The sequence below is a fragment of the Neodiprion virginianus genome, chromosome 2 (assembly GCF_021901495.1).
Source record: "Neodiprion virginianus isolate iyNeoVirg1 chromosome 2, iyNeoVirg1.1, whole genome shotgun sequence".
NCBI classification, from domain to species: Eukaryota; Metazoa; Arthropoda; class Insecta; order Hymenoptera; family Diprionidae; genus Neodiprion; species Neodiprion virginianus.
The window spans coordinates 10,286,599-10,313,511 of record NC_060878.1 but is presented as its reverse complement, the minus strand read 5'-3'; the positions used below and the strand labels follow the sequence as shown (position 1 = coordinate 10,313,511).

At 41.7% G+C, this 26,913-nt stretch overlaps 1 protein-coding gene across 1 annotated transcript in view; it reads left to right on the top strand.

Annotated features, from left to right (window-relative positions):
* The first annotated feature begins 17,263 nt into the window (after window positions 1-17,263).
* The window catches only part of LOC124297937 (L-lactate dehydrogenase-like), a 53,086-nt gene continuing 43,436 nt past the window's right edge, over window positions 17,264-26,913 (top strand). The window contains exon 1 of the mRNA XM_046749399.1: window positions 17,264-17,329. The gene's annotated coding sequence lies outside the window, so the exon portion shown is untranslated. The remainder of the gene's footprint in view (window positions 17,330-26,913) is intronic.

The following is a 26,913-nucleotide window of genomic DNA, read 5'->3' as shown; positions in this document are numbered from 1 at the left end:
TATCAAGTATCATGAAGGTCAAATAAGTTCTTGCATTTTCATCGGTGATATTGAACGCGCTATTATGAATTTCTAACTTTCAATCCCAAGGAAATTCGTTGATCGAAAATTGGCACATTATTCTTCGGTTGAATATTCTTCTACATAAAAATTAATTTTCCTCGATTTTTCACTCTTTTCGATACCATGTCAAAGAAAAAGAATCATTCATACCGTTCATGTGAATTTATGATAACGTGAAAACTTCTGTACCTCCTTTTTTGTCCCTTACGAATGTCACAACATATATACATACTGAAAAACATGGCTCGCCACGTATCTATGCAAGTTGTGTTTGTCTCTAATTTTTATTTCAATCGTTTATCTTCTATTTGTTCTGCGTTGTGTATCGTGCATCTATAATATCAAATTTGACGTAGCTAATGGAGCTCTTCCTGCCCTGTGCGAGCTCTTACAACGCGAGATGCGGTCTTGAAACAATTTAGAGCTAAACGGCGCGGAGTGAAGAGCAATAAAATGCACCACAGCAGGGTAGCCGTATTACCGCGATCCTATCTACGCCGATACCCTGCGTCGTTCGAATATATAGTGGGCATTCCATGCCAGCTCGACTACGTTTCGAACTCGACATTTTTAATTTGGTTCAAACTTTTTCAGATGCGATTATAGCAATTTTAAACCCCCGATACTTTCTTCTGCAATCATTTTAGAATCATCCAAACTTCTTCGTTTAGTTACATTTTTATTGGAATTCTCAATAAATGCTCAGAAATTAAATTTTTCTTAAATAAAGTCTCATAACGGTTTCGTTGAGACCAGACAAAAGAAAATTTCGTTGTTTTAGTTCGAAATTTTTTATTTACTAGAATCAATGTTGAAATGTTTTCAAACATGTTGAAAGAAAATTCTTATGTCCTTACAAGTTTGTAGCAAATTCAATTTTTATATTATTTTTCATCTTGTGCATTAAATCCTGTTACTCAATTTCACCTGTTATGTAATTTGAACATGTTTGTCAGATATAGAGTTACAGACATTTTTGAAATGCTGAAGCACCCATTTATATAAATCCAGAACAACCCGACGTGCATGTATCGATCAATCACCTGGTATCCTGTCTTTAGCTCCCATTCATAATTAGTATGAAAAATTATCGGTTAAATGTAAGCCCAGTGAGTCAGTTGACTAATATAGAACTTGAGTGATCTGCGACTCGCATTTCGATTTGACCGTTTTGTTTCTTTAAAACCTCTGCGATTGCGGATCTACAATTTCAAGTTGAAAATGATTGATCACCGGCTCTATAAATCACATGTTGAGTAGTGCACTTTCACAGCGATCATAGTAATTATGTAAATAAACATGCATGACTACGAGTTGTTTTTTCGTTTTTTTTTTTGTTTCTGAACATACGTACAATGATTACTTTATTTCACCAGATTGCCCAAAGTTTGGGTAACTACTTGACGGAATATTGCATATTCGGTGATGCCGCAGGAAAAAATTCCAAGGTAGGTGAATATTGTGATTCAGGTGAACATCATCGAACATTGTCATGATCTTTGCTGTAAAATTGAAATTCTCGATTCGTTTTTACTCGAAGGCTCTTTCAAGAATAGATAGAGAGAAAAGTAATGATAAGAGATCGATTTTTCTGTCAAACATTCGGTGATTGATACTGAGTTTAGCGTCAAAAAGTAAGGCCCTCAAAAAATCCTAAAAGCTACAATTTTGCTGTAGTTATCTGTGAAACACTAAGATCCATGTCTTCCGGGCAAAAATATATGTCAATGTGGTTCTCAAATATAGAAATCTTAAAATCCGACAAACGATTGATCTACCGGCCGAATAAGTGAGCTTGGTACGAAAACAGCGAGAAAATTCTTAAGAAAAAAAAGTCACCTTCGTGTAGGTATAATTTAAAGACAGTACGTTGTCTGAAATCTGCCTAAGAGTCACTGACTTTTGTTTCAAGCTCGAAAAGTTTAATCCGTCATCCACGCAGATGATTATTTCTCTCCTTAAGAAATATTTATCTTCGTGTATATTTATGTAAAAGTTGCAGCATATCCATATAAATAATATACATACTGTGTAAGTCTGCAATATGAGTCGTAGGCGAGCCGAAGGTGAAATATACCAAATACACGAGGCGAAAAGACAGCTGTCTCCTTGTTGCACACGATTATTTATATAACAAGAGTTTTTTACGCGTTTTCTCACGAAGCACGAATTTGAGGTTAGGATGGCGTAATGTCAGATTTGTTCGCTGCAGCGCGTGCGCGTAGTACAGAAAATGCCACTTTCAACTCCTAGGACTAAAAAGTGGCCTTTTCAGTACTCCGCGCATGCGCATTCGCAGACTCGCTCTACCGTCATAAAAACGGACACTTCGTGTACGGAAAACAGGCATGAAAAAACGCTCAAAACATGGACACCTCACGTAAAATATTACGTTAAATTTGTGCTACGCGTTTCCCTGAATAATAGGAACAGTTCAGAAGACCGATCAACTATACGATATTATACCCATTATTTATGGGGTGATTTAGATACGGGGTGTTCGAGGTATAAAGGCTCTCCTCGCAGTCCCGACTTAAGGCGCGATGAGAAGGTAGCCTTGTTACCCGAATTACTTCCCACGTGTCTTGGTAATTAGCCGGAGTGACGAGTTAATTAGCTTTGGCCGGGAAGCTTTCGTCGCGTGACGTGACGATGGCCGGTATAGCCATTTCCAGGCCGTAATATGCTACAGACAAAATCCACTTCGACACGAGAGCCCCTCTCTCTCTCTCTTTCTTGTGCCGCGGGAGTGTGGGTATTAAAAAAAGTTAACACCTTTGCTCCTCCGCGCGGCATATACACCTCATCGCATTTACCCGCACACGCCATACCATTCGATCCGGTTCGCACACGAGGAGGACCCGTTTGTTCCTTTAGCGTCAGTTTTGCCCCGTGGCGGATCGCCGCCGCGAGTTAGGTTAGCAAAATCGGTTATAATGAGGCCTTCGATCGATCAATCAACCTCCGGATCACTACGGCGTATCGATTCCGGAAACTATATCTCTATCTGACCGATTCAAATTAGGGCGGTGTATTCTTTTCTCCCTGAAACACGATTTGAACATCAAATTTTTTCTTTTTTTTTTTTTTTTTTTTTTATCGACAAAAAAATCTTCCCGAATTACAAGATCCTTAATTCAAGAGCATCGTATTAAAGAGTCCCAGTAACCTATTTTTTTTTTTTTTATTCAAATTACGTGGAAAAATGTATACGTATTTCAGTTTCTTGGCTGGATTTTACAAAACGATCGCGAATACGTGAAAACTACAGACGATAGTTGAATTATCTTCGATAATGATGACAGATTTTTTTTTAATTTCGAGTAACCGGATACGATTTATTATAGCGAAATCAGGTATTGTTGTATTTTTAGTTCAAAGTGCCGGAATAAAGCTGATCTTCTAAAGTTTACCAGGAGAAATACGTTATTATTTATATGAAAACAAAGCCAGTTCAACTGTTAAACTGTACTAGTCAAAAATTTTGTAAAATTTGACGGAGAAACTGGAATCACCGTAGCTTTTTACACGTTATTTATCCTTTTGAGTTAGTGCGGTAAGTATTCTTACCACCTATTTTACATCCATTTTTTTTGTACATTTAGAGAACTTATCAACATATTTCGTTGCGGTTTTTTGCTATTTCTGATATTATTCCAATAGGTTTTCAATACTCGAGAGTAATTATTGCGATGTAATGTAAATTGTTATTGTTAGAAACAAAATCGAGGAAATTGAAGGAATAATTCATTTCCGATAAGTCACCTCTCTACACGTGTACCTACATATTTTCCATAAATTATAAGTTTTAGAGGTCGCTGATTACGAATCGGAAATCGGATTTAAAAATTTCAAGATGGCGGATCCGATACGTTGGCCGAAAATTTTAAATTTCATCGAATCCGGAGAAAAAACTCTGTCAAGGGGTTTTTGAACATTTTTTTTTATTTTAAATTTCAGTATGGCGAATCCAATCAGCAACCCTAATAAATTTCGTCAATTGAAATGAAAATCTTGTGAATGAAATGGCGATAGAAATTAGCTGTGATTATCGGGCGCCGATAAACTTTTCTTATTGTATAATCCTGATTATCCGCTCCACAAGAATATTCAATTAACCGCAATTTTCACGCTATCTACATAACACGCAGACACGATTGTTCAATGCTTTCATCCGCCTCTCTACAGCAAGGAGCCCGTACTTACAATTAGGTCACAAGCAACGTACAGATACTGCAGAAGCGATTAACACGATGAACGATAATCGCAGTCAAACAGGTATTAATGGTTGTTTATTAATCTGTATAATCACTGTATGATCGCTGCATCTGTTTGTTCCGTCCTTCAATTACGTTTCATTTTTATCGTGAAAAACGCATCAATATTGTTGCAATTAGCTGTAACAATTAGCTGCGTCCAATAGCTACATTTCGCCTTTAGTGTAGGTACATTAGAACCTTAGAAGGACCTTAAATAACTTTTGAAAGATAAGATTTATCATAAAATGATAGGAGACCTTTTTTGTAGAGCGTTCAATTCCCTACAAAAATACGTTCTGGTTTTATTAATTTATCAACGCGTTGAAGAGTTATAAAATTCCAAGTTTAAAACAAAAAATATTTCTCATGCTATTTAAATGGGGAATAGAAAATCGGGACGATGCACCTCTAAATATTAATATTGAGAGTCTGAAACTTGGACAGCATCTTTTTTTTTTTTGTCATTTGCAACAATATATTTGACTTGAATTTTGAGAAAAAAAAATAGTTGATTTTTTTATACAGTCTAAAAAGTAAGAACAAGTTGTTACGAGTTTCGCCCCGGTATAATAACAGCTGTTACACGTAACCGTGGCGATGATAAAATGCCCCGTAGTGTCGAGCGAAATTATCCGCGAACCGGTCGATAGTGAAAGTCGATATATGAGTGTTGAAAAGAAAGGAAAAGATAAAAATTGTGAAGGAACGAATGTGGGCTGTTTGTGAGCCGCCGCGTAGAGTAATGTCTCTATTCCCACTTGCGGCACTACCGCCAGCCATACCTAATAATTACACGTCACCGAGGCTTCGTAGTAGTGAAGCATCCAGCCTCCAATTATCCGCAAGCACCTGCCTCTCCACCGAGTTGAGAAAAATTTGACGCATTCGAAGGAGGATGGTATACGATGAAGAAAGAAAGAAAGAAAGAAATAGAGAAGGAAGAGGAAAAAAAAAAAAAAAACTATACGGTCAAACGATCCAGGACAGAAACTCCGAACGGTCAATTTTTTCAACACTGAATCACGGCATCGCCATTGGTTGACTTGTGTGCGCTCAGCTATACTTCACGTTAGTGTGCATATACTCTTAGGGTGTTTTTAGGACGAAGTAAAGCAAACACATCAGCTATTTATCGAGGTTTTCAAGAGTAGGTATTTCACGGTGTGGACATTCTATTTTTTATTGTTTCTTTCTTGTTCTCGCTGTGTATGCATTTCACATAACTGACCGAGGATTGAAAAGAAAATATACATATATCGAAGCGATAAAATTGATTCTATTACCTTATATATTGGAAAATTTTTCGCGAGAAATATGTTCTTATTCGTAGGGAGTAAAAAAAGTTTGAAGCTATGGTAAATAAATGTATTCGAATCGAGATTGGAGAATTTTTTGTACCAAATGTAAAACGAGAAGAAGAATAAGAAAAATAAAATAGATTTTTATGTGGAAAATTCTCAGCTTTAGAGAAATTCGATGCTGGGTAAACTCTTAAAATCAATTTTGAAGTTTGAAATAATTATTTGTCGAGTAACCTAACCTCCTTTCGGCTATGACTATAATTTTCTACAATAAACTTTATTTCAACATCGCGTTCTTTGACAGTCTTCGACAGTCATGAGCATCTACATTTTATTACTGATTTCAAATTTGAGGGTGAGGAGATCAACCGCATTTTATCATATTCAGAATGATCTCGGCTGGATGTTCTTGCAGTTTGAAGAACCACAATCCTGGAAACTACAGGCTGTTCAATTATGTTCAATATGCAAAATTATACCGTACTATGGAAAAAAATCTAAAGTCTAAAAAATTGAAATATGCTTTTTCACACCTTATTCAGATCGATTTTTGTGTTTACCAGTAAAACGGCGAATTTTTTTCCAGTATTTTCTCGCAGAAAGCTGAAAGGTTTCCATACAAAAGCTAATCATTATTGCAAATTTTAATTTCTCACGCCCACTCGGTAAGACAAAAAAATGGCATTCAAACGTAATTTTAGAAAATTCAGGATGCCAAAGCTAGGCGAGTGGTAAAGAAATTGAAAAACTCACGCGATTTTCTCTACAAGATGTAGGCAACTCTACGTTGTGGGGAGTATGAGTACCAACATGAGAGTTCAGCTTTGTCATAAAAATTGGCGGAACCAATCATACAGTGCTTCGGTGATCCGACAGACTTCTCGGAAACACGCAATGCGGCAGCGTGCAGTTTTGAAATCACGCGTAGTAAAAATTCAGAGAGAGTAAGAAATCGGCATAATAATAGGACAGAGGGCCGTAATATACCGACGCAATTTTGTTGCTGGGGATATTACGACAATTGTTGGGTAGAACGCAAGTCCGTATCTACAGAGCGTGAATACAGTAGTGTTGGACAGAGGTGAATTAGTGCAAAGAACGTAGACTTTATTCCTGGAAGCATAGATCGTTTTCAAAGTTATTACCCGAAGTTCGCCATATTTGTACGTAGTTAACCCGACGCTAATGACACGCGCTTCTTGCATCACTGACGAAGAGGCGCGCGTCGCCTTCTCTGCGAATAGACGGCTGTCGATTCTGATGGTGATGCGGCGAAGAATTGCAGGCGTGTCTAACTCCTCACCCGCGAAGGCCGCAACGTCGAGTCCTCGTTGAATTACGGGGATTTACACTGAGAAAAATTTCATTTGTTACAGTAACTAGTAAGATTCAGTAAAACAGGTATCGTTAAAAAAAAGTATTTAAATATCGTTGGTATTACGAAAAACGAGGTACCCCTAACTATTTTGCGCTATTGTCGATCCTTTTTTGGTTATTGCAACGAAAAATCAGTTTGTGAGGTTTACTCTACTTTTTTAGTCAAACAAGGCTTTAACGTCAATTTATCGTTGCACGAGCATTAAATTTTCGCAACAGTTACAAGAAAATATAGCAACAGTGATCGTGATGAGAAAGAATAGTAACGGATACTAGACTTTCCGGTAACAGCTGGAAAACTAATTTTCATTTTCTACCTAGAACTATATTTTTCGATTGTGGTAAAAAATGTAAATAGTCAAGGACTGAGCGGTAACCGAAATTAAAATTTCTCTCAGTGCGATGGATTCGAGGTGCATAGAGCCGCTGACGGAAGGAGCGACGTTGAACAGCATCGTCCGGTACGTACTAAGGCACACCCGACTGACGGAGGCCAGCGCTCGGCACGCAGTTCTGGAGGTCCTCAACCTGGGAGTATCGATGGGAAGAATCGGCAAGACGCCAGCCGGCACTTATCTTCTCATGACATCGAAGCCTGCCGCAGTTACGCACAAGATTCGCGAACCTCGATTCGACGATGACAGCAGTCCCGAATCTTCTCTTGGAAGCACCAGCGACTGAGTAAAATGAGCTCAGTTCATGTGTTCCAAGTCCAAAAATTATAATAATAAGTAAATTGTCGTTAAACGTTTCATATTGTTGTGAAAAAAGTTTTCTCTAAATTTACATATTTATATTATTAGGTGATCCTATTTGGGGGTTGGAAAATTTTTATCTTGAGACGCCCCCGATATCTGTTATTAAATAAAAATCTGTGTAAAGTTTTAAGCCTCCACGTCAACCGGAACACGTGCCTCTGAGCTATGAAAGTTTGAAATGAAAAATACATGTAGTTTTTATAAGCAGTTATTTCGATTTGTATGACTGGTATAAATTAAGGAACCGATTTGAAATTTGGCAGAGTTGTTGTTTGTAACGACAGGAAGAAAGCCTGAAAATTTCATAATTTTATAATGTATTTCTTTTTTTATATCAGCTTAATAGCATCAATTTTATTAGGCTTATATATAAGTGAACAATGAGTATAAACTTGAAATTTTCAGATCTTTTTCGTGGTCATAAAAGCTAAATATATTTTACATTTAAAACTTTAGGAGCTTAGAGGCACGAGTTCCAGTTTACGTAGAGGTTCAAAACTTAACACAGATTTAAAAAAAAAAATTATTTGAAACAGATCTGGGGAACGTCCCAATGAAAATTTTTCTGACACTTAAATAAGGACCAACCAAATATAATATATCGTCAACGTGACAGTGTCAGACAATAATTAAAGGTCACTTACCGGCCTCTTTCATACCATCGTCGATTGTTACAAGGAAGATCGCGCGCGATTCAAACCCCGATAAACCGACGAGGACTACATCGTCGAGTTTGAACAGTTTTTTGATACTTTCGTTGATATTTTTTCTCCATCGACCATCGATTTCTCTTTTTCCTGGCATCTGTAGATACATAACCATGTTATACTCGCCGATAAACGTGAGCGCATAGGATCGAACTATTGGAAACGAAGGAACGCAGAGAGGCCTGCCTCAGCAGGCAGTGCGTGGGATCCCTGGCTTCAGTGTCGCAAGAACAAGTTCTATAAACCTCGGTACCTCGGTACTTAATTACCGTCCAGCGTGCTTCGCCGTCTGGTAGGAACCTGCGGCCTGGCTTTGCGCTGTAAGTGCAAGTGTTGATTTGCCAACTCACTGTACTCGAACCAGCAGCCTATAACGAGCATTTGACCAAAGCCTTATAGAACGATGAGCAATAATCTTGGCGTGGATTCGCTATCAATTGGTGAATTTCTGCGGGAATCAAGAGCTTGCAACTTTGTCGTGCTTGAGCGAACTCGGTTGTCTTACCTTCTTGAAGCATTCATTCCCCAAGTTTTCGGGTTTAAGTTATCGACAATGATCCTTTCACGCTAATTGTAAACCAGAATTCGGATCAATTTGAAAGTTTGCATGTTTCCTCTCAGAGACTTCTTGAAAATAATCAATTCAAGCTTCATGTCATCAAGTTCCACCGTAATTTGATCTGTACGGATCACGGTGAGCTTTCTTACGTAACGATACCTCAGAAGCTAGCTTATCCATAATGTGGTAGTTTTGTGAAAATCTTAAAAAATTACTTGCAATTTTGTGTTGATTTAAAAATATTACTTTGCAATGCTAGTTCCAGAAAGCGGACGTTTGCGCAAAAGTAACCAGAATGTTAAAATGGTGTGCAAAAAAGTAACTAGTAGGTATCAAAAAGGCTATAGTCGATAAGTGCCACTTCTCACACGCTCCACAGGCACTGAAAAAGAGGCTTTTAATGCACGTGTTGCAAAAACTAGTATCCGGTTCTTCTTCGCCCGATTTTCATATTAGATTCTGTGGCCTCAGATCGAACAACCAATACGAACAAATCAAGTTACGAACTATCCTGCCCCTGGTTCCAAATGCGCGATAAGTATCATTGACTACTAAAGTCAAGGTTCGGCCCGTTGGGGTTTCGGTAGTTCCGAACCCCCGCTGACGTTGAACGAGGGAACCAAAAGGGTTAGCTGGCGGCAGTTTTTATCTAAATATTAATTGGACAGCCAATTATATTTTCGTAGTGAAACATAAATTTATAATTGTTAACTGCAATTAAAGCGAACCAATTATCCGTGCGCATGCTCTCGGATGGTCATTAACCGTTCTTGTGTGTAGCCTCGGGGGAGTAAAGATGCCACTCCGAGGATGCTGCGGCAGAGTATCCGCCGCGTAGGGGAGTCACGGAATTGTTTACTTCACGAAAATGGCTCGGGAGTTGCGCGCGATCACAAGAGGTTAGGAAACAAAGTCCTTTGTTCGTCGCAAAAGGCGAAGCGTCGCGACGCCGCGCACATACCTACCTACCAACGAAACATGAACCATCCGACCATCCAGCATGCGCAAGCAATCCATGTTCCTCTACACGAATGTGCAGTAGGTACAGGTACGCAAGACCAAGAGCCGAAGGCTTCGACTATGCCATCCACCCACGAGGAAGATTGCCGCGTGATTCACGCCCCGGTGTATATTCTATTCATGTTGCGCTTTCGTTATTCAAGAGAATTACACCGCGTCTCGGAGGTGGACTACGGAGTTGGAACAAAGTTGTTCCTTCCTCCTATAAGAGGAAAAGGGGCAAATTAGCAGCTCCGGTCCGGATGGATGCCGCGGAGGTTGCTGCCAACTTCCAGCTTGGAGCTTACCGAGTTTACCTAAACCGGCAAGCCAGTTGTCCGCATGCGGAAAAGAAAATTAAACCGCGGTTTGGCGGACCGTCAATCCTTCCGTTCCCTCTAGGGAACCTTACCTTCCGCCACTGTCTTTCAAGTTGACCTCTTCACCCCAATTTACTACGACACGCAGGGATCCTCATTCCACTCCACCAGGTTATCAATACTGCCTTGCCGCGTCAGTGCAGAAAAAGAAAACCCTGGGGAAAGTTACGAAGCGCAAATTTAGATGTGGAAATCTTTATTATAAGAGCACATAATGAAACCGTTGGATTTTATTTTCACCTAATGGAAGTTTGTAAATTCCAAACAATGTTCAGTGGTTGCAAGCGTTCTTCTAGGTTGTCAAATGGTTGCTGATTCCATTTCATTCTAAAGTGTCTGAGAAACGACAAAATTATTACGTCTTACGTTCAATAAACATCTGGCAATGTCGAATATATCCGATTCCAAGGTATACGTTTACCCTTGTTCACGAAGCTTATGCGGCAGAAGGTTATTTCGCTTGTCAAAGATGTATTCTCGATGGCACAGACTTGCACGGAGGCGTCGCGCAAGGTGCAACCGCTCGCAGAGTCAGTCTGGACAATGATAAAAGAGGGAGAAGAATGCGGCGAAAGAGGGAAGGCGAATAGAGAAGAAACGCCAAAGGATGGGCGTCCCGAGTCCTATACAAATTTATACCCCAGGTTCGCTAAATGCCTACGGTGGTGCATACATTTGCGGCCTTTCACTCTCTCTCTCTCTCTCTCTTTCTCGCTCTCTTGGACATCCCGACACATATACTATACATACGTCCCGGAGTGTCGCCGAAGATCGTTCCTCGACGTCTTCGCGCCGCTGCACAGCTGCACCAGCATCGCGAAACGTTAATACAATATCTCGCCGGCCTGATCCGACCTTCAGAAGCTCTGATACACCTACGGGGTGTCTCGGCAAAATCCATAGACTCGGAGCTTCCACCGTGGTTCCAAGAATGTTTTCTTTCCGAAGAATCAGGTCGAAACGAAGGGCATATATGAGCCGATCGCCGGGGAACTGTTTTAATTTTCGGATCACGTCGCCGCACCGCTGCAACCCGTCTGCAAATTTAAATTGGGGCCTCATTACGGGGAAAGTTTGAGCCGGGACTTTGGCCCCTCGAACGACCCAAAACTGTCTCATTTTTAAAATCGTTTTACCGTAAACGCCGAGCAGCCGAAATGGCCGACCGCGGTTCTCGATCAAATTACACCTTAATCTGCACTCTCGAGCTTTTTTCTCCTCTTCTGTTATCCTCGGCGTTTCAATACCATGCACCGCTGTTACCTACCCGTAAACATTGTACGGCCTTACGGCAAGGTCCACCCTGTATAGGGCGCAGGATCGATCCGCGTGTAGGTAAGACAGACGGACTAACTTCAGCCATTCGTTTTTGTAAACTGGATCCGGCGAGGCGAAGGGCTGCGGGATGTATCTCGGCTCATTTAAATGTAGCTCCGCACCGGACCCGGGGTACATATGAGATGAAGATAAATAGGTGTAAAGCAGGAAGCCTGTTTCACTTTGTTAAAGTACGCGACGGTATCGCGGCTACTCGCGCTGTCGCCTCTCCGAGTACCTTCGAGTGCCTTGAAAAGCTCGCGTCGAGACGAAACGGGGACCGGATGACCCTGCCCGTCTCAATCTCCGAAACGGGCTGACTTAGGTACAACGTTAACCGGACTATAAAGTTTAATTAGGGCTCCTGTGGACCACCTTCCACCTCCAGGTACCTCAGCCTGAATCCGGTCCTGCGATATTTCTCTGGTCGCTGGGATCCACGGCTCATCTTCGGCCTTTAACCCCAAACCATAACGTCATCGCTGAGGAGAGAGAAGACTGCTCGAATTGCATACTTCCAGGGTTAAAAACTGTTGGAGTTAGGAAAGGTAAGGGAGTTTCGCTTGGGCTTTACAGCATTGCAGGAAGACCGATCCCCGGTGGTCGAATCCATCGGTTCTTTTCCTCATCAGGACCGGCGGTGATTCGGTATATGTATATGCACGAGCCACAGCTCAATGGCTTGGGTGATGTCCGTGACGATTTTTAATATCGGCTTTCTGCAGACTCATACAGCTCCATGGGTTGGTATATAAACCGAAAGCGACGCCGGCTCTTCCGATGATTGGTACTAATTTCATCCTTGCCCTTTTATTCGAGCCCATTCCGTACCGTCGGAAGCACTCAACGACGAAACTACCAACAGGATCACCCGGGAACATGTTACACCTCAAGCCCATTTGATTTTATGGGAGATTTTTTTATTTCTTTTATTTTTGGCAAGAATGTTCGTCATACTCGATATAGTTGTTTTTTCTGTCTTTCCAAGCAGCATGAGTTCGGATCTATCAAGTGTTGCATCGCGTTGTAATGAAAATTTATGTATAGAAATAGATACAAAATTGGCTTTCTGAATTGTTTCGTTAAGTGAAAATAACCCTGTTCCAATTTAATGTGATTGCTGAATTATGAATCTTTCAAGACGTATCACGTTGGATTAATTTCTACTAAACAATTAGACATTACCCTCTATACAATACGAAGAATCAAGTTTTGTTCAATCATTTCACATGTCTAATTGTTTAGTTTTCTATAAATAATTCCACGCAGATGCTTACATACTTTAAATTTGTACTTAAGAATTAATTTGGGACCAATGACGAACATCGATTTTATTACTCAAAAGTATGCGATGAATCTCATACTTCGATTTGTAGACCATGGTACTTTAGGTCTTCTGAACATGTTCTTCAGCCATAGCAAAGGAAATAAATATATGTCGGAAAGAGGGGGGAGTTAAATTGTGAAAAATATACGTCAACAATACCAAAGGAGGTAGAAAAGGTTTGCGTTGCCTTTGAATGGGGGAATCTAAGATTCCGCTTTCACGTAATCACTTTATGTCAACAAGTGTGAATATAGGCGAGAATGACACGGTCTTATCTGATTACTACTGATTCTTGATTCGATATGGGTGGATTGAGTTGAGGAATTCACCGAGGAGTGAATCGTGGCACGTCTCTTAGTATACAAGAATGAGAAGATTCAGTTAAGTGTAAGCACGGAAGCACGTGCGTGGTTGGCGATGATCAGGCCCGAAGGAATCGAGAGGGTGGTGGAACGAACGAGATAAGCGAACAGGACTTGAGGCCAGAAACGCATTCGCTCACGTTTTTCAATTCTTGTCTACAAGCTAATTCCGTAGATAAGAGTTCTCTTATTAATCGGCCGGATAAGGCCCACCGTGTCGAGGGAGGCGGTGGAGTTAATTAGGTTGTGCCCGTTCCTTCGTCCCGGCGAAGGAAGGAGCCGCCGGCATTGGAGACTGGGAATTAAGGGAAGGGGAACACCGGGGCGGGTCCATTTATCTACAGAGTTTAGATACGATCTGCGTCCGCGCGCGAGATCCTGCCAGTATTTGTCACGGAGATGTGGCCCGAAGATTAGCCGTCAAGGGGCCCCCGCGGGGCCCAAAAGCCTCGGGTCCCTCACCTCGCGTTGCGTTATTCACCAAAAACTTGTCGTTCTTCCCCGCGCCACGGGAACAATGCTACACCCGGAAAACGTGTCTTGGGATTTTTACGAGAAACGTGGCTCGACTGCCGAGCACCAAAAGAGTTTTCTTCACCAACTGACGAGGAGCAGCTGATATTATCAAAAAGACAAAAAAAAAAAAAATAAACAACCGCCATTTTGTCATCCCGAGCAGTGTTATAACGATGGAAATTCTCAAGCTAAACCAACGCCTAACCATTCTGCTGATTAAAAATGGGTGCATCTAAGCTTTATCTTGAAAATGATAAGGCTGCAAACAGTTATAGACTTTGCAGACTCAATTTGACTGGACTTAAATTGAAGTCCTTTGTGTGATTCAATGTCACCATATCGCTTCAAGTCCTTTTGAATTTATCATTCCATGGAAACAGTGTGATTGTAAATTTATTTAACGATCAAAAACGAGTTCAGGTACAGATCACCTTTTCACTCAATGTTCAATACGGTAATAAGTCGTTGGGTCTACGAGAGAAAAATCGTTGGATACTTATCCGCTAGAGTTTTTGTGCTTGCGATTTTTTCCGTATCCGGAATCGTTGCATCGTTAACTACGTTAATAGTAGCAGCAGATAGAAAAGAGTGCTGTATTACAATGAGACGCTTTTTTGCCTTTGGGTGTATTTGATCTGCATCAGTAATCTGTCGTATTTCTAATTTCTGTCTCTCAGAGTCAGTCAGTCAACCGTTTACTTTACACGGACAATACTCGTCGAACTCTTATAGTCGGGAATTTTTCCTTAATCAATTGCATAGGTACGAGTAACAATTGTTCCAATCGTTAAAAATGGCCTCCGGCTAGGCTTTGAACTGCATCAAGAGTCGCGGAAGGAAGGCGTATCTGTTATAGTATAAAAAGAAACTCAGTCTGAAGTCGTACTTCCTCCTACTACAGCTATTACTGAAATTTAAAAGAAAGGTGGGTGCCTGATTTATCCTTCACCTGTATCCTCCTCCGCCACCGCTTCCACCTCTCACTCTGCATTCAGGATATTTCGAATACCTATAACACCAAACGTGCGAAATAACTTCCCCGCATTTTGGAGGGTGGGAAAGAAGTTCGGAAAAAGAAAAGAGCTGCAGAGAGGCAGAAATTACACCTGTACACATTTGAGTCGTCGTCTTCGTATTTGGTATCTGTCGAGCGGACTCATAACCTTTACGGACCGGCAGTTCGAATTAAGGCAGACGAGGTGGAATCTTAATCGGCGCGGGAAATGAGGGGACGCCGGAGCGGGATTATTGGGACTGCCACGAGGTCTGAGGGCTCACTTTACATAGAAATGTATCACTCCGACGGGTTAGAGGGGCGCAGGAGGGGGGGGGGGTCATACCGTTCTCCTTTTTGTCGTTTCTCTTGCCATTGCTCTTGATCGTGAGTCTGGATTACACGCACGAGGGGCAAAAATGGAACCATCGGCAACCGGACGACTGGACACGGCGTTTCGCCAGAGAGGAAATACCAATTTCGGGGGCCTTTGAAGATCGAAAGAAAAAACGATCAACGCCGAGGAGAAAGTCGGATACATCGACCCGTTACAAGGGACTTATCGACACATTCCTTTAACCGAGATCTTCGGCGTTTAATGGATACAAATGTTGGTCTCAAACAGGACTGTAATCACCATACGTTCGGGAGTTTCTATCGCGGTTTATTTTTCGAACTTTAGCATGGTCCAAATTCCGAGTGGTTTGAATTCTCAAAGAGTCGAAAATTTTTTGTCAAAGTTTCTCGCCATTTTATCGAGTAAATTGCCATACGTAGAAATTTGTCGTTATGGCCCAATCACCTAGTGGAAATTTTTACTTTAAATTTAACTATTCAAAGTCTCGACCATTTCGAAATTCGGTCGTTTGAAATTCGTTTACCCATCGGAATGACGAACATACGATTAGAATGTTTTTGCTGCAATACAAGTTTGCGCAGGTCGGTAGGAATAGTTGAACAGGAAAGGAACCATGGAATTGGGTACGAACGTGGAACACAAAAATAAAAATAAAATAGGGTTAGAATATAGAATTGGAGAGGAAGGATGCAATCTGATAGAAATGTGGAAGGTAAAAAGAACGGTAGAATATGATATGATATATATTTAATGTCATATAGTACATTTTGTGGCAAACTGAAATTACCTATACAAAAATCCAGAATTTAACATAAATAGTGCTGCAAAAATGCAAAAAAAGCAATGATATACAAAAATAGTATTAATGGTAACGATAAAGTAGTAATACGAAATAATTAGTAGTAATAGTAATAACAAATCAGAATACAAGATTACTTAGAATACATTGCTATAGTATGAAACTTATAAAAGTTCAATATAAAATTACTTAATTCAATAAACTTCCATATTAAGCACAACATAATGAATTAAAAACAAAAAAATGTATATATATATATTTATTAAAGAATAGGGTAGAAAGGTGAGAACTGGAAAGAAACGATGGAATAAAGTATAAATACAACGTGTTTATAGGGTAGTGTAGTTTATTGAAACTCGTTCAAATTCGACAGTGACTCAGCAGTTGCTCGCTTGCCCAAAATCCATGGAAACGAAATTTGAAATTATTGTGAAAAAATGTTTCCTTGCAAAGCGAACACGACAGATCCCAGTTGACTGAAAGCTCGTGTAATGAACGGACCGAGTCAAGTTTGCTACTTCACGTCCTCCACGATCCATTCGTTTCGTTCGTTCGTTCGTTCGTTCGTTTTGTTTGGCTCTGGTTTTGGTTTGATTTTATTTTTCTACACACGCCTCAGAAAACGGTGGCTTGAGCAGCGCGGCGCGGCGGCTCCCGAAACAAAGGGAGGCAGAGAGACCTGCTCTCAAAACAAACATCACTTCACTATTATTCGAGGCTGCAGTTCGCCGCGCTTCGTACAAGGTTCGACTATTCACCAAAAATCGTACCTACCTCGGTGCCTCGAGCGGCTCGAACACGCGCACAAACCGAGGCACACAGACGCGGAAATCCACGGGATCAACAATGTCCGGGATGCCCCGCAGACGCGACGCGACGGCTTCGTCGAGCTCCATTCACACGCCTATGAAAGGGAAACCCTCGCTGCTCAATAGGAGTGCACCGCGATACCGGCAACACCTCGAATCTCGAGACAATACGAGAGCCGACGTGACGCTAACCACCGCCGTAATATCCTCGAGTTTATACCGCTCGTTGCGAGTCTATGTATACGGCTCGTGGTCGCCCTTCTTCTTCTTCTCCTTCTCTGTTATCCATATACAGAGGCGCGCTGCCATCTCGACTGTGCATAGGTTATGTTCCTTTCCTGTTCGTGTGACATTCGCGCCAAACGGCAAACGTATCTTCACGCGATCGCCGCCGCGGCGTTCATTTGTATTCAAGCATCCTTTCGACCTGGGCACTGCAGCTTGGTGAGTACAAAAAAGTCGCGGTGAAACGAGGTCTTGAGATGCTTTGAGCCCTGGTGTCACGTGACCGATTTAACTGTTTTTACGACAATCCATCTCATTCTTTCCTGAAACCATCGACTCGATTTCAAATTTTGTTTTTGATGTGATCGTTTTGATGTCAGGCAGTGCATTGTGGTCAGTCAAGGCTGAATAAATATCGTGCAAATTTGTCATTCATTTATTTGGCCGCGAGGCAGGCTTTGAGGTTATATTTTGCGAATAACTCGATCAATAATTAGCGTGATAATTTATCGATCCTAGCTGACTGGAGCACTTTTTCTAACATCACAACGATCTGATCACAAAAAATTACAATTCATATCGATTTTTTAGAAAAAAATTGGGATGGATTCTCTTAAATATTATTCTTGAAATTGGTGAGTCAAAATTCAATACCATTCTGTTACTTTGAATACAAGATTGTTGAACACTGAAAATTTATCAAATTTACATATTCGTAATCCACGATGATTTGCCTAAGATCTCAAGAATTACAAATACTGAAAATGCAAACATGGGCTTACGATTAGATGCCGATCTGTCATTTCAATCAATTCCAAATGGTTGTGTTTCACGATGGTTTATTTTGTTGGGAAAACATTTTCTTGATACAGTTCTATTTCCTGTCAAAAGTCAATATAGTATTCATGAAAATGAATATTATATACCCGAGTTCAGCTTATTTTTATCTTAAAATGGTTGAAAATTGATTCCAACATTTCATTTTGTTTCGATTTCAACGTCCAACAAATTCCATTAATTTTCTTATACTCACGACCAATGTGAAAACTGACAAGAACGCTCCGTTTTTCTTGTACCTATAAGGAATGAAAAAAATAAAAGTAAACAATCCGAAGAGTAAATTTTTCAATTCTTGCGTTTCTGTGTAAAAGGGTTATAGTATATACGTGCACAGTTATGACGTCACAATCGCTTAACACGTATCAAATCTGTGAACCGATTCGCTTATACGTTATTTTTACGTCGATTTTTCCGCGATCTTACAACCCGCGTGTAGAATCGATCTGAAACTCGTGGTGGTCCGGGGCTAAGGCCTACTAATTAATTAAGCGAAGGATCACCGATTGCAGAAGAAGAGAGCTGATCCGAGCCCCGCGTCCTTCGATCCTGCTCCAAGCGTCGCAAGTATCGAACCCGGGATACGAAGTCGTGTATCTCTCCGTCCGAGAGAAGCTGAAAGTTGAGACACAGAAGCGGTTAGCCCCCGGGGCCCGGGCCCCGCGGTAGCAGCGTACCTTCGCCCCGAAGCTCCGAGATGTTTGGTCCGGCGCGGCGTCGATATCATCTTCTTGGCGTTCAGAAATCATTAGAGACGAAGAGGCGCATTCCAAGGTCCAAACGGACCTTATTTGAATGATCGGGAACGCCGGGGCCGTCGCTCGGGACTAAAGAGAGGACTGACTGTCTCTTCTCCCCCCTCACTGTACATTTTTACGGACCCATTTGGATATGAGTGCGTTAGGTGTGTACACTGGCTACCATTCACGTGTGTACATATCCAAGTACGTGCGCGTCGCTCAAGGATCCGAACCCAGGCATTTATTACGCCGTTATCAGATTTCAATTTCGATGCTCGTCACAATGGATACTATAATTATTTTTATTAGTGGGCAGAAACTATTACTGTACATTGTACACCTATACGCCCATACATACGTATCCATCTGCCCACATAACCTCCATCTTATACCTACTTGCGAACATACCTACATGGAGAGGAAAAGATGAAACTTAGTAGGCTGGGTGACCGACTGCGCATGTGCAAAATAATTAAATTATATCGGTCGGCCAGATCATACCGCCGAAATACTTTCGTCTGTAACACAGGCGTGCCAACTTATTCGAAACCAAACAGGCATGGCACGTCAAACACTTCCGCGTCAAGTAGTAAATTGAAATTATTTTGTTATGACGATCCGTAGCTGGTATCAGTCATAAGAAGCTTAACAATGAAACTTTTCCAAGCTTTCCCGACTCACTGTAAATTAACTGTTTGAGATCTGCTTAACCCAAGAAATCCGAATCCTCTACATAACCTGTGTGAGCCGCATTTGACAAGTGAAGCTTGAGTTGGCCAACCTGCATGAAAATTCGATAAAGTTCACGCATGCGCAGTCGGACGGTCAATCAGCTAAGTTTCACAGTTTCCTCACGGTAGAATGCACAAAGCCAAGCCGATGGGATCAATTCCTGCAGGATTCGTGGGGCCCCAGGAGGGCCTCGGTATGTCCGCGATCATGCTTCTTTACTCTCTACTCTTTTTATTTCAACTCTTTTATCGCTACGACGAACACGTCGACGTTCTACTACAATTCGACGACTGTGTCCGGACGATCGTGCCTTATTTTCTAAATAGTTGCCGGCGTCCGAGTTATGCGATGCTTCGTAATTGTCCGAATAATTCTCTCCCAGTTTGTTTTGCCCTCCGAATTTTATGTTGGTTATAATACATCTCATGTGCGATGCTTAGATGACTCGCATAATTCAAATGAAAATGAAACTACTCGGAGTTTCACTTCAATTTCATTTTCGTTTTCATCAGCTTTTATTCTCGCATTTTTCGATACATCTATTAATTTCTCTCCAATTGTGAACGAGGTTATTTTAATTCTATGATAAATTTATCAATGGGTTATTCGTTTTCACAGAGATTTGCAAATTTGGGGACATTAAAATTAGCCTGAGCAGATATTGCCGGAGTGAAACATTTTCAACATCTCTAATTATTCAGCCCTAAAAACCGTGCATGCATGTTAAATGCGTGTAAATTATCTGTCACAAAACGGAAAAAAAAAGATGAAAATCGCTATCAGTTTTTGTTTGGTAGGTATTAACGAATGTACACTGAATAAACAAGCTCTGAACGTATGGATACTTATACGCGCGGTTAAAACATGTATACATGAGTGCAGAGCCACCTGGAAATGGACGTTGGTTTATTTCCCTCTGAAGCAGCGCGACGTCCGTTAGGGTAGAAGGTGAAAGATACAAGATTAGGGATATAATTAAGAAACCGGAGGCTATACACTATAATAGGATATTCTGGCAAATAATTCTGCCCTATTTTCTACCGGGTGCAGCGCGCGAGGTTTCAAACGAAAGAGCCGAGTCACACAGCTGCAGAGCTCTTTCCCATAGTGACGCAGCACTGTTTTCTGGGCCCCTCGTTGCGTCGGGCCTCGTGACTTCTCGGATTGCACGGAATGGGAGCGCGTCTCCTGCCCACCCAGCCACCCCCTCTCGGACCCCGAAGCCCAACCATCCCCTCCCATCTCGGTTATTGCCGCGTGTAGCTACATCTCGCAAACGTATTTACGTACAGTTTATACACGAGGTACAGAGTGCGCGATGTAACATCGTGCCCCGTTGCAGTAACGTGTGTACACAGAGTGCACGTGGAAGATCAGCAGAGACGCCGGGGAGCAAGCTCGGCTTGTTCGAGCAAATTGTACACGACGGGTCTCGCGCTTCGAGAACAGGGCACCTCAGCGACCAGCGAACTTGACAATCGCCCACGCCAACTGCTGCTGCACTCCTTCTCGCACCTTCGCGAATATTACACGGTGTCCAGTGGTCCTGGAAATGCCCTTCAATCTTCCATGTCCTTCAAATGTCCTGCAAACTGTCCCTGAATTTTTCCTGCCTTCTGCAAATATTCTATTTTTAATGTCCTTGATAACCTGAAAATGTCCTGGAAATGTTCTTGAATTTGTTACGGATTTTTTAATGGACACCGTGTATTAACACTCGCGTTCAAGAGTCTTGATTCGTTTAATTTTATGTATTCAGTTTTTGGCACGACCGTTCGTCAACCGAGTGTCGTAACGTTTACTTTCATCGAGAATGTCGGTTTGAAACAAAGTTGCAGTCGAGCATCACGTTGCCGAAACATGTTTTGTCACCTACGAAATACTTTGCAAGCATTTTCGAAACTGAACGTATGTGTGTAATATACGTGAATCTATCGGTTTTTAACGAATTTGATACCAAATAAACCACTTGACCGATTCGGATGAAATTTGGACGAGGAATTGGATACATTTAGATTATGTTGTTACTTTGTACGAACTTTTATACATCCGGTTTCAAAATCGCGAACGTTAAAACTTTTGAAAGTTTCGTGACTTCTACGTGCTTCGAGAATGTTTATCGAATTTTAAAATACTATTTTTTACCATTAAAATAAATTATCAGCATTTCTTTCAATTACTTGGACCGGAGTTTTTGTGGACAGGGTTTCAAACGAACCGCTAAACCGATTTTACTGAAATTTATTTGACAGTATGTAGTGTTCTTATCCAGGCAACGTCCTAACAAGCTTTTCACTATTATGCGATATAAAAAACTTTATAAAACTCATCTTTTACTTTGCAAATCATTAGCCATTTATCATTGTGTCCACATAATGCAGTAAAAGAATGGACCAAAAGATCCACCACATTAGAAGTCAGGTATAATATATTTAATTCAAGTCATTTGATATTTTAATTACATAAAGTATATATTGGAATGGCCAAATGAAAAGGTCACTATTATTATTTCAAATGACTCAGCATGGTCTTTAGATTTCAAATTCATCGTTCGTCAGTTACCCTATAATCACAATTTTCTGTGTTTTACAAAATAGTCCTGAATTATCGTATGATAAGAGAAAATAGTGATAAAACAATATTAGCAGCAATGATTGCAGAGACTATTGGTTGGTTTGCAAGTTGTTTATCCATTTCGGTTTCACAGTTAGTACAAAATCGAAAATCTTTTTGTGTCGTACAAGAGTGAACGAATTATATCCGTTGTTGACGTTCATGATAACAATTTGCGTCTCACATCCATAGAGAATGAGCTCTTCATCCTACAGTACGTTATAACCTCCAAGGTTGAAAGAAAAATTGGTCGTTATTTTTCAGCCGTAAAATTCTCGGAGGCGTACGTTGAGTCCGAAGATCAGCAAAAAGTGTTCGAAGCTATATCGCCTGGTTGTTTCTTATCCAGTCAAAGCCCATGGTGCGCCAGGTTGTTGATATACTTCGACAACTTTAGCGGGTGGATTACGTAGCTTGTAACTTAAGGATACCATGTAATTGGTACTAAGTTTGGCGGTAGAATACGTGTACGTGATACGCGCAGGATATATACGCGCGTAACAAGCCATAAGATCGAAAGTAGGGTGGAAGAATATTACCTAGAGAAAAATTTCCCATGTATACCTGTAAGCTTATACTTGTATATAATATACGTATACCTCCTGCACTATTAACGGCTCGTCGCCCGTACAATTTATGGGTCATTAATTAAGTCCGCATAAAAATAATCGCTGTAAAATTATGGAATAGACAAGGAGCATCCGCGTTGGTCCCTGCACTCGGGGCCCGGTTAGGTCTTTGCACGTATGCAGTACACCGCCGCGCTGCACTGCGGTGGGATTTTTAATACGCACCCTTGCGTCGTCGGGGCCTGATCGGGCCTTGCAGGCTGGGGGCCCCGTGGATCCCATATAGGCGCTACCACGGGCCCCACGGAGCTGAAAGTGATTTATAAGGAGATCTGGGCGAGCGGAGGGGGCCGCGAATGCAAATTTCAACCAAGTAGAACGCGCTGTTTTGCCCTCCTCTGTGCACCGGCCATCCATTGTCTTACGTCTATTTATCTTGGGGCCCAACCGTGTCGAGAATGTACCATTCGTTCTGCATTTTCTACGTCTTAGCATCGTACGTACGAGTATTTATCACAGATGAGAGAAAAAAAAATGTATGAAGGAAAAAATCGACTCATGCGATCCTATATTGCTCAGACTGTCCTGGCCGAACACTCAAACGTCACTCAGACTGAACATCTGCCTTCCTCTATGTCGTCCTAGAGAGACGTCTTCGCTGTTTTATTCCTGGGTTCACCTCCGTCTATGGTATACTAGAAAGGATACGTGTAATCGAAGTGTAAAAGATACTTCAGATCATTGCTAGTATATCACAGGGCATAAAAAGACACACACAATTAACGAAATTTCAGATCGAAAAATGAAAAAAATTTCGTAGCGGATAAAATCACTGTCGTCCGTAATTGATTTCAATGAAATTATCACAGTCAACTTTTTGTTAAAGGACAAACAGTTTGAGTCTTATAGAGCGAATATGGGTGGGTATTTAATTTGAGAGACACAAGCAAATCAATTTGAAACAAGAATTCGAATGCAACAGATAGACAAGTAAAAGAAACTGGCAGAAAGAAATAGTTCATCAGGTTCAGAAAAGCGACCCTATAATTGTCAAGGTTTTTCTTCTTCGGCAAACTACTTTTTTACCCTTTCGACTTTTTGAATCAAATTGCCTAATTTTTTTGATTTCCATTGATTAGCCGATACCTGTCAAACTACATTCACACCCATCTTCGATCCACGCTGAAAATTTGTTTCTACAAAGAATTGTATTCGTGAAAACATCAGAGCTTGATCATTTTTAACGTTCCAATTATAGAACCTTTTCTGAAATTTTTAACATATTGGTTTGTGTTACTCGAAATTGCTAAGAAAGGTTTCTGTCGCATAGCTGCGTTATTTCTGTCTCATTCGTGTGGACTGTGTATGACACGAAGACCATCACTACAAATTAAAAAAAATAAAGTTGTTTCTCTTCTCCTAACTTTTGATTCATCCTCAAAATTCCGATCAGCTCTTTGCGAAGATACACTATAATTTACACGCATAAAGATGACGTGAAAGTACGAAATTGGATAAAAAGAGAACAAGTAGTACCGATGAGGAAGAAGGGGGAGAAGGTCGGGTCCAGGAACAGAAAGGTGGAGGATTGTTTCCCGTTGGTACCGGTAGAGATTTCTTTTTGCTTTGCGATCAGCGGCGGCGCGGAGGCGAGGAAGCCGGTTTGCATGTACGTACGAAGCAAGAAGAGTCTCTGGGGACCGAAGCTGGGTCGTGGAAGTTTCACGGCGTGTCTCGGGACCCGTAGCACCGGGTAATATAAGTACACGGGGAGTAACAGGGCGAAGTATTTTTCTTGTCATCCGTAGGCATTCACTCTTCGCGGCAAGACGGCAGGAGGCGGGGGGCGGGGGGGGGGGGGGGCGGCGACGCATGGCAGCCTCGACTTGGAGAAAATCAGGAACGTCGCCGCGCGGGTCTTACCCGACCGCATGCGGGGCCTTACGGTCGTAACTTACCATAACCTTTGCCGGATACCGTCAGATCCGCGCCGTGCTAACGTTTATTCGGGGAGTTCATTAGCTCGTGACTTTCGGGGCCTTATGCCGATGAGGCGGGCATAAGTCCCCGTTGATTACACAGCTCGCACGACGCATGCCCACGCCGCATCTACGATTAATTATAACTCATGGCCGCCACCTGTAACGCCGACGAATCGACGCCCCGGTAAATAAATATATAGTCTCTTCTCCCGCCCGGATAGTTTGTAGGGTTTCGGACCTCTCTCCTACGGACCCGTATCCACACCTAAGGATGACGGCTCAATTCCGACCCCGTGGATTGCGTGCTGACAGGCGGATCCACCGCGTCGGTTGACTGCAGCGCCATCTCGCCTACGCGGCCGGTTTCTGATACGTTTTGTAAGTGGATTAACCGCGCTGTGTTCAGGCTGCGGGTTATGGGTATTGTTTTACCCCGGGAACAACCGAGGTCTGCGGTTCGCCGCAAGCAATTATCCATCCGGTCTCTTCGACCGGGTCAGCTGCGCGCCGTGTCAGGAATGAGTTCGGGGTGGATGGTCGAGGGGTACAGGAAACCCATTCAGAGATTTAGGTTTTGGTTTGATACCAATAGGGTAACGCAGTCTTGACTGACATGGGAATTGTCAGGCCTTCGTATATGATGCGGATTTTGCTTGAACTAATTCTAGAAGTGTTCTTCTAAACCAAAATATGGATTCCCTCATGTGTAGTTTCATCTAAAGTGTCTTTCTTCGTTCAATTGATGATAGACCAGGTAGTCAAATATTCGTTGTTATTTTACTTTCCTATTACTCTGACGTAATATATCCATTCATACTTGAACTTATCAGATCCTATCATTGAAACTTCATCAGAGGATAATGAAAGTTGATATTTATGGTAAAAATACATCACAAGTTTTATCTGTTATGCCATTTCACCCATAAAACTATGTACTGATATACTCAATCATAACTGGAGTAAAGAAAGGCCTATTACATGAAACAACAGATCAGGTTTCGTATCTACTTAGGCTCAGGAAACGACCCTAAAAGTTTGAGCAGAATCCATGATGCACATACCTGATACTCTCTTTGCAAGCTATTCAATTTTCAAAAATCGTTTCATTCGGATCCAAAGGTTTTGTTAGTTATCAATTGGATCGTGTTGTATTTTTTTAAATTTTGCTCTTCTAACCGTTGAGACAAGGTGCTAAAACTGTGCGAACTAATCTGAAGGTGAACTTATTCTACGAAAGTTTGGATCCTGTTTGAATTTCGGCTGCTTTCTACTTTATCTCATGGTGATAGGTACACACGATATTCAGTGCACTGATGGCAAATATTCTGTCAATAATCATAGACCACTTACGTTGTCTAAACTTCATGTTATAAAAGACGACGAAACGCAAATATATAAGTGACATTTTATGAGCATGCTTGAAAAAAAGAATCTCGCTGGTTCAACAATCCTTGAAAAGTTTCACTAGAATTTCCAAACAAAATTCAGGTCCCCTTACGCGCAGTATATATTATACGTTCGTTGACAAAATTCACCCACTTAAAAGCTGAAATCCAGCGGCGCCTGAAAAGGAAGTGGATTCCAGAGTTTACTAACGCCGACGAGAAACGACATATTTTGAAGGGTCGTGGTCCCGTAAAGCGTTCCAGTTGGAGGAATGTCGATTCGGCAGATGCTACCCCAGTCTCGGGTCGAGTTCCCCGTTGTTTGTCTCAAACTGAAAAGTGGCGGGTAAATACGGTGGTTCTCCACTAGTTAGGACTAAAAGCGAAGAGTGCGTACAAGTATCCGGTCTCCTGGTGCACACTTGACCACTGCAACCAAATGAAACGAGACCCAAACGTCCTTCTGGAGAAGCCTCGGACTCGATGATTTCCAGGTTTCGAAACATCATCCGGCACTCGCTGCTTTTCTCCAACGTGCGAACGTTTGCAAAGAAGACGGTCGACGGTTGACGTGAAGCTCCTCTCCTCTCCTCGAATGGACGGACGAAATATGTCGAGAGATTAATATCTCGTCGACTACGTACGGTAAAGCTGAGGGTAGGTAATTCCGGTGGTGGCATAAATTATCACGTCTTGAGGAGAGAGAGAGAGAGAGAGAGAGAGAAAGTGTGGAGAAGAAAGAAAAAAAGAAACAACAGGTTCACTTGAAAACTATCTAGAGCTCGATGGCTGCTGGTCCTACCTGCTGGGCTCCTTCCGAGGCTTGCTCCTCCCTGCAATCTTTCCTCCTTCTTCTCCCGTTAGCCCCCGACTTCTCTTGTTCCTCAGCGCATGGTAGGAGCCAGGACCGCGCTATCTTGATGCAGATAACTCTTTTCTCTTACC